The sequence below is a fragment of the Trichoplusia ni genome, chromosome 8 (assembly GCF_003590095.1).
Source record: "Trichoplusia ni isolate ovarian cell line Hi5 chromosome 8, tn1, whole genome shotgun sequence".
In the NCBI taxonomy this organism is placed as follows: domain Eukaryota; kingdom Metazoa; phylum Arthropoda; class Insecta; order Lepidoptera; family Noctuidae; genus Trichoplusia; species Trichoplusia ni.
Genome location: NC_039485.1, coordinates 4,185,121 through 4,194,470, shown reverse-complemented (window position 1 = coordinate 4,194,470; position 9,350 = coordinate 4,185,121).

Here is a 9,350-nt window from a genome sequence, read left to right as displayed (position 1 = left end):
ATATTGATGCACTTGGCCCTCTGCCTGTATCTAAGGGCTTCAAACATGTAATGCTGGTCATTGATGCGTTCAGTAAATATTGCTTACTTACGCCTATTTGCTCCCAAGACTTAGAAGCACTGAAACATGTCTGTCAGAATGTCATATCATTGTTCGGTACTCCTCGTCTGATAATATCCGACAGAGGCCGAATGTTTGAGTCCGCAAGCTTTAAGTCGTGGACGCAATCTCTAGGCATTTCACTTCACCATATAACACCCGAGATGCACCGCTCCAATGGACAAGTGGAGCGATATGTTCGCACCGTCTTGAATATGCTGAGGATCGAAGTAGCTTACAAAAAAACTGAATGGGCTGAGGAGTTGTGGCGTCTTCAACTAATCCTTAATCTGACACAACAAAAGACCACAAAAACTTCGGCTCTGAACCTCTTAATCGGCCATGAGAACGCTACACCAGCAATTCGAGTCCTTGTGCGAGATGTCGCACTTAGTCCTGCCTCAGAAAATCGTGAATCGAGAAGAGAGATCGTCAGACAAAGGACGGCCGAACGGCTAGCTAGAAACCAAGCGGCCATGGACTCTCAAGTTAACCGGGATAGGCGTCCCCCTCGTGTGTTTCAGGAAGGAGACCTGGTCTTTGTAATCAAGTATGCCCAGTCCACGGGGAAGCTTGATCATGGCATGCGCGGGCCCTATAGAGTGGTTCGTGTTTTGCCTCATGGGCGCTACGAGTTGCGCCTGGTGGCCGGTTCCTATGGCAAAACAACCTTTGCCGCTGCGCAGTACATGGTGCCTTGGGAAGGCGAGTGGACACCTGAGTCGTGTGCTGGTTTCTTCGAGGGTAAGCTGGTGCCGTTGACCAACTTGTGTGATACCCTTGAAGAGATGTCCTGGGGCAATGTTGCCTTTTGGACTCTATGGAGATGCCTACTATTCATGGGATTAGTAGTGTTGTTTGGCCTTTTGTCGGTGTGGTGCATCCATTGGGTGTACCCACGACCTCTGGAAGCTGGTCGGCTTTGCAAACCGATCAGTCGCTGTGAGATGTGCGCTCATAGCGTTCTTTATTAAGCATGCTAGTCATAGTTATTTTCAGTTATTTTAGTACCTAAGTTGTCTGAACGTTGGTGTTTACTAGAGCTGGAGTTATTTATTTACAAACTACAAGTAAAGATGATTAACTGGGCTACTAAATAACGACGTTCAAACCCTCTAATTCTATTGGTTATTCTAACACTAACACGAATTAACCCGCATGAGAACATCATGGGCTGGTGCCCTTGATGGTTAGTAATAGATTTACTTCATCCACAGACAATGACAGTGATGATGGTGATAGTTTAGTTGAAGACCAGCTACTCCAGTTAGAGTCGCCTACACCAGAACCAGTACCAGGGCCCTCATCAAGACCAGATCACCTGGAACCAGAGGCTTCTCGAGGACTTGACATGCCCGATCTGAATTAAAGCCTGGCACCTTCTGGTTTACCTGACGAGGACGTCAGGATGTCAGGAAAGGCCGTGTTGGACATTTCTTGGGTTAAGAGTGGGGTAGGATGACAGTTTCTATATAAGCGGCTGAATACCGGCGGCTCGCCCCTATTCGGCTGCCATCCGTCGTGCGAGATAGACGTAAGGTTATAGTTTAGGTTCTGTCATTTCTTTTATAAAGCAAAGGTAGATCATTATTTCAGTTCGTTATTATTTTGTGTTAATCGTGTGCAAATAAGTATTTGTCTCATTTATTTTTGATGATTGTTTACATAATTGTAATTTTAGTTTTAAGGTAATAAATCGTGCTTTTTAAAAAACTCTACCCGCTTCTGATTTCTAACAATATTTTATTTTTTTGTTATAGCGGCAAGGTATTGCATCACCTGTAAAATTCTATTTTCAAGCTATCACGATTTACAAGATAAAGCCTAGTGACAGACGGACGGATAGCCTTAGCAATAAGGTTCCTCTTTTTTCATTTTGTACGGAACCCTTAAAATAAAAGAGAATATTTTTATAAAACATGCTCCTTTTGGATATGGTCTGTGCAACAGTTGCGTGTGCCTGAATAAGAGAGTTCTCATGATTAGGTTTTTGTTTTCCCACATTGTTACTTTTAATACGAAGCAAACTAATTACTTTCATAATGAGAGGTAACTCGAACTAAAAAATTAACAACGAAAATACACAATTATAGAAAAAGAAAAACCACCTTTCGAAAAAAATATGACTCCCTGTAGTAACACTCATTAAATTTTACGGCAAATGTAAATTATTTGTGTGTTCGCCAGATAAAATTCAAAATATGCAAACTTTTCGCGATCAGTTCATTTGAACGAGAAAAGCTCCACGCTTGTATAAATAATTAAATATGTTTCTGTGCTCAGGCTGGATTGTGAGTACTTGAGGGTTTGGTGCCTGGTTGTTGAAAGTTTAAAAGGCAACACAATGCGGCCGAACTTGGACTAAGGAATATTTTTGTGGTTAATACCGGCCTGTGACACTGAACTGCGCTGAAAGCCGTTTGAATATACAAAACACTTGACAGTCTACTTTTATGCGTTTTTCACTGAGAATCGCAAATGTTTGAGATCTTTTAAGAAGTAAGGTTACTAATATTCTCAGTATTATCTATACACCGTGATTTTTTAGACGTCTTACAAAAGCAGCCCAGTTCATATATCCAATGACTATATAAAATATGATAAAAAAATAGGTATTTATGAGATTTGAAAAAAAAAATCAATTTTTATTCAATGTTATGATGCAATTCGTAGTTTTTTAGAAACAACTCTGTTGTGAGCGCGGTCCGAGCCTTGTAACAATGGTGAGGGGCGCGGGCGGCGGCGTTTTTATAATTTTTAAGAGTTTATTTCAGATTTCTCTTGTTTAATTTTCTTCGTACTTATTATCTTGGTTGATGATAAAAAAATAATAATCGCGCCTAGGGGTATTTTACGTCGGATACATGAACTGGGCTGCTTTTGTAAGACGACTAAAAAATTACCGTGTATATCATGAATCTTTATCATGATTGCCAGATTGTCATTCATTCAATGTCAACTCATCATTAAGGAGTTCAGTTCGGTCAGTAAACAGTTATTAAAAAAGTAATTATGAATCTGCCTCACGAAAGTTATTATAATGGTATTTTCAGTGTCTGTCGTGGTATGAAAATAAAGATATAAAATTTTTATTTGAACCAATTTTAACCCCTTAATTAGCAACTCTTGGTCCTTATATACGAGCAGTTATATGCAGATCATAGCCGAGTAGGAAAGAAGAAGTAAGAAGACATAAATTACATACTATATAGAGCTCTCTAATTGAAAAGATACAAAATACGTACACTACATCTAACAATAGTATCACTTGGTTTCCCAATTGGAATCTTTAGCCAACAAACCAGTTTCGACTTCACAAAAACAATTTCATTTCCACATTTCCGCCTTGCATAACTGTCTTAACCGGCGCTTTAACTGTCTAAACTCCGAATCTTAGTGAGATTAACCTTAATTATCTTACTTCAATCGATTAAGATATTAGGATAAACCGCATTTATGTTTCAGTATGTGAGTTTGTCTTGACTGTAGCGGGATATTGTCATAACATTTTATGTGTGGCAATGTTCCTTGTTTGTTTTCTTATAGTTTAATTTTTGATGAGATTGTACCTTGTTTGAGCTTGGCGTGTACTACTACCTCTAACAATAGCTATTGCAGATGTACAAGCGAGATGACGCTCTACACGGAGTATAGCGTTGTCTCTTTCCTACAACGGCAAAATGTTACTTTAAGATATGGTTGTACGCCCTCTGGTGGAATGGAACAAGTTCGTATATACCTTTGTAAGTTCTCTCCACGTTTTATTTACTTTCGCTTTAGCGGGAAGCCTAGTTTGATTTTCCTCTATAAATCGATTCCGTAACATAAATATCGTTGTAATAAAACTGTTCCTTTTTGCTTTATGTCAATGGCTGTCAAAATGCTCGATCAAAACTGAGTGAGTTTTACAGTCACACACAGATAGTCACAAAATAAAAGGAGCTCTTTACCGTCAGACTGTCATTTGGAATACCCGAGTAAGGAAGTATGTTTTTTGTTCGCGGTTCTGCTTCTAAAGCCTCTTTTCTAGAGTTCAAGATGTCTTACCAAATTTTGTCGCCAAATTGTTCGTGGGTCTAATTGATAAAAACGAAGTCCAGATGTCAGAACTATTAAAAAAAAAAACAACAACGTTTGAATAACTTAATTGATTTTTATCAAACGTGCACATGTTGCAGTGTTTGCTATTTTCGCAAAATAAACTAAATTGAAATCGCTCAATCTATTCGTTAGCTATAATACCAAAGACAAACAAGCGTCAAATCTGTAACACCCCTTTTACATCGGAGATTAAAAATAGACAGAAACATTTTCTATTCCACCCTGTTAGGATACTAAATAGATTTTTCCACTAAAACTAACGTTATACGTAAAGTTAGAAACTCTCAAAAGGCTTACCATAGTATTTGTATAGCAACCTTACTCCTACGCCTGATGGAGACAATTGATTTTTATAGTTACAACTTGCTGGAAAGGCTGAAGCAAAAGGTAACTATGAACTATAAAAACAAGTGAAGGTGCTTTGGCAGGGATATCACTTGACTGTAGAAAAGTTTGTTAGCTCTTTAAAGATTGGATACGTTCTTGAAAGTAATCAAATGTGTTCGGTTGTTTTTGACAATGGTAATGATGAATTTTGACTATCGATGCAATATTATCAAAAATCTTCGTTTGGTTTTTAAAATGTCAGCGATGAATTTTTCAATTCAATGTCATGATGTTATGTTGGTTTCTTTGCATGAAAAGTGTTGACGAATTTTAGTATGATTTGTAGTATAGATAGATGCTTGCCATTAATGCATGGTATGTATGTGATGTCATTATAGGGATACATATTTAATTGTTGTTAAAAAGTATGTATACACGATTTAATTGAGGAAAAATAACCTTTTAATGAAACTTGTGCAGTAGCGCGCAGAAACGCATTAATGGTGACCTACATTTAAAATTCACAACTGAAAAAACAAATATTCAATTTTAAGTGCTGCTAATAGAATGTTTGGATAAAATGTAGATCAAAAGTATCGGGTTCACATCCCATGGGTTTGGTTAAAGTATTTAATTTATCGAATTGTTTACCACTGACGTCAATGTTATTAGTCTACTGGTAATTCACAACTATTACTATTTTGTTAACAATGGAAAGCTTAAACTCGCGTTTCTGTATTAAAATAGGGTATCTATTTTAGCTGCCAGTTTTAGCTATACCTATTTTACCCTCGTTGCAACAATTATAATTATCGAAATAAACTTTTGGCGATTAAGTAAAGACTGTACAACGAAACAAAAACAAGAAAACGATTACGAAAAACATCATACAAGCACAGAAAAACCAGAACCAAACATAATAAATTCCACCGTGAATAATGTCTAGAGCCGGCGATAAAAACCGAGTGCGTCAACTTAAGTATGAAATATACGTGTCAACTTAAATAGCGAGCTCTACCATCAAATCTTGTAGCAAGGCTGCTGTCGTTGAGGGAGAGAGATGACTCTATAGGCCATGTAGTGCGCTTTCTCGCTTACACAATTGCATTATTGGTTCTTTTATGGATGGTGGTAGGATCCCTAAGGGACACTTGGTTCTCAGTGTCCTACACAGCCCGGAATAAGTAGACATATCGATAGATAAGATAAATGTAGTTTTTATGTACATCAAGCTTAGGTTTTGTATTTAAGCTATCATATGTATAACGTGTTTCAAAAAAGCTCTAATACTATTTTTGAGCACAGTTATGAACAATTTTGTCAAAAAAAATCTACCCTTGCATCACTCTTATCATAATTAACTTAGTTAGCGCATTAGTACAGTGTGATCAAGTTTGTGGCTCTCAACTTTTTGATAAACATCAAAATTATGATGCATTTGATTCCGGAAATAGATTATTGTAAATTCCTCAGCAATACATAGTGATATACATCACCATCAACTATAAATACATATCATATTATATATTTTACATAATAATATATTTTATGTGACTTCCGAACTACGAAATCACAAGCCTCGTTAATCACGCTTATTCCAGCTAAGCGATGAACGATAAGCAAGTCAGTTACATTTTTTCTTCACGACCAATTCAGCAGCAAATTATGGAAACAAATCGACATGAATGTTTAACAATTTCTTACGCATTAATGAACTAAGATAAATGAAAAAGTGTACTCGGTTTAGAGTCTTGTTTGATCACTTTTAAGGGTAGTTACAATTAATTTTTATCATGTTATCAAAGAGCTAAGTTTTATTTTAGTATTGTCATATATTCAGGACAATAATAGAAGGAAGAGATGTTCATTACAAAAGTCTGCTATCACTATATTCACTGCTAATGCAATAGGGACAGTCATTTACACTTTGAAGAGTTTCAGCTCCCGGCCAAGCTCTTCTGCAACTGCAACAGTCTTGCTTTAAGATTTGGTACTAGATTATGAATGTAGGTAAATCCAGACTAATCCGTTCATCTCTAGGAGATTTATTCATTAGAATTATTGCTTACAATGTCCCTTACTACCGTGATCCAAAGTTAGATTTTATTTTTATGACTAGTTTACTAGACTGTATTTAGCTGTTGCCCGCGCCTTCGCCCGCGTGGTAGGTTAAGTAGGCTTTGTAGTAGGGTAGATTAAATATAAAACATTTGCAAGAAAATTATATTGCGCCTATAAATTGGGATGTAATCACATCTTTCAAGTTAAATGAAACTGCATAGAGACTGCATGGGTTCTTTAAATTTGAAGTCAATAAAATTGTTTAGAAGTCAACATGACACATTATTTATTTAAGTAACTGGCTCATATTGATAGTTAGAAATGTACAATTCCCATTATTTACATTACAGAGAGCGTACTGTCTAGACATAGTAATGTTGTAGACGCATCTAGCTCCAATCCTCTGGAGTAAAGAAGCCATTACTATAATAAATGTATGAGCGATTCAATGAACTATTGTAACCTCATGTAGGTTATTTTCTCTTTTATTTCTCACAGCTATTTATATTAATAATGCACGATCGTGATGTATGTTCGACAGAATTTTACTGCTGTACCGTTCATGTTTAGATCTCTTTTCTAGAAACTCATTCGATTCTCAAAGATGTTCAAAAATTTGGGTCCAATCTATACTTACTAATATATAAAGCGGAAGAGTTTGTTTGTTTGAACGCGCTAATCTCAGGAACTACTGGTTAAAATTGAAAAAATCTTTTTGTGTTGAATAGACCATTTATCGAGGAAGGTTATAGGCTATATATCATCACGCTGCGACTAATAGGAGCGAAGATACAATGGAAAATGTGAAAAAAATAGGGCAGGTATAAATCATAACTTATATCTTCTAACCACGCGGACGAAGTCGCGGGCAACAGCTAGTTGTTTGATAAAGTTATAGATAGAGTCATCAAAAAATCGGTCAATTTCGATTCGGACTTTCGACACTAGGATTCTTTCTGACACCCATCAAATTTCGACCGGATGAAAAGACGGATGAACGTAGAGAGATGTTTAGACAGCGGAGAATTGGTAATAGGGATTTTCTCTTTGAGTCTCGAAACCCAAAAACTTAAATCAACAAAAAAATTAACATCTTCAGAAAGGATTTTGAACTATTTTTAAATCTACTTCATAAATAACCGGCACCTTGACTAAATGCCAGTTTCCTCAATCTCGAGAAAAAAAGAGAAAATTCAAAAATCGAATAAGCAGCGCCTAAACCAATGTAAAGTCGGCATTCCAATTTAGTGGCGCCGGTCACGCGGTGCAGGTACCACGTCGTCCATGAAGATTGCACTGGAATTGAACGTCGTCGGAAAACACGCTCAGCCCTGTCTGAGCTTTTAGGTCCACCCTAATTGAGTCAAGTGAGCCTACCACGACCTCTTCAAGCAATATTACTGCAGTTACTGAAGAGGGTTGCCGCTCTACACTGTGTATTGCGCTGTCACGATTCTACAACTGAAACTGAAACTTACTTTAAAAACTGGCTATTGAGGTCCACATTCTTATTTTAAAAAGTAGAAGACAGTCTTTTTTTTTGTAAATAGCATTGATCAAAATCTTCTTTTTAAAATGCCTATGTATATTCTGAGATGTAAAGCGGCAGTTTGTCTTTAGTTATTTCGAGAAGGACCGAATATCAATCGAATATAAATTAATATTTATAAAAAATTTAATTCTTTACTGTAATAAAAGTTAGATGTACAATGATATGTATGTTGTAATGTGATATGTACAACATAAAACTTATATTGAAACTGCTGTATTTGATTATGTGTAAAATCACAACCTTGACTTACTTGACTTAACTTGACTTAAAGTCCTATGTCCCCTAGATGGGGCAGAGGGCGTCCACAGAGGTTCTCCATCTCGATCTGTCTTGAGCTTCATGCTTCATCTCGCTCCACGTCATACCGATGCTCGCCGCTTCAGCCATCACAGTGCGACGCCAGGTTTGACGGTTTGAAAATCACAACCTATTTGATAGTAAACAAATTCATGAAACCACTACCAGAAAATTACATTACCTGACGCCATCAAAAAAATAAATCCCAACTAGAGCATTCAAAAATCTATCCTATTTAAAAGCAGTCAACTAATAAATTTATCTGAGCCCATTCAAAATATTTTACACATTTTTAAGAATAACTGTCTCATATAGGACTACACTGTTTTTTTATACTTTTAGCTTGAAGCACTCTTGTAGTCAGTCGTTCAAAACCACAAGCGTTGTAAAGTGCTCTACATTGGCTAGTATAAAATGTGAAATGTAAAATAGCACGTAAAAATATACTGAACAAAATGTTGGTCCATTCGCGAGAATTGGATGACTTTTTAATACATATTTATACTGGGTAAAGAATTCGCGTTTTGAATTCTTGTTGGAGTTTTCGGGAAGTTTAAGTAATCTCAATAGGTGCAGTTTTCGTCTTAATAACTCTGTATGTTATAATAATTTGAAAAAGAAACAAAATCTACTGAGCCAAACTTGAAGAAATTATTAAATGACCAAATGACAGCGATTGCACTACAGACGCATAGAGAATTTTTTTCGAAGTCGATTCAAAATCACAAAAAAACCTGAAGAGAAATACCTATATATATCCTCAATATTAAACCTATTCCTATTGTATATATTTTACTGCTGACTCCCAGATATACCAGCTGTTATTCGTCACTTTAAAACGATTGCCCATATGAATATCGCTAATGTTGGTTATATAAGTTATGGAATATTAACGACTATTTGCATCAGTGGG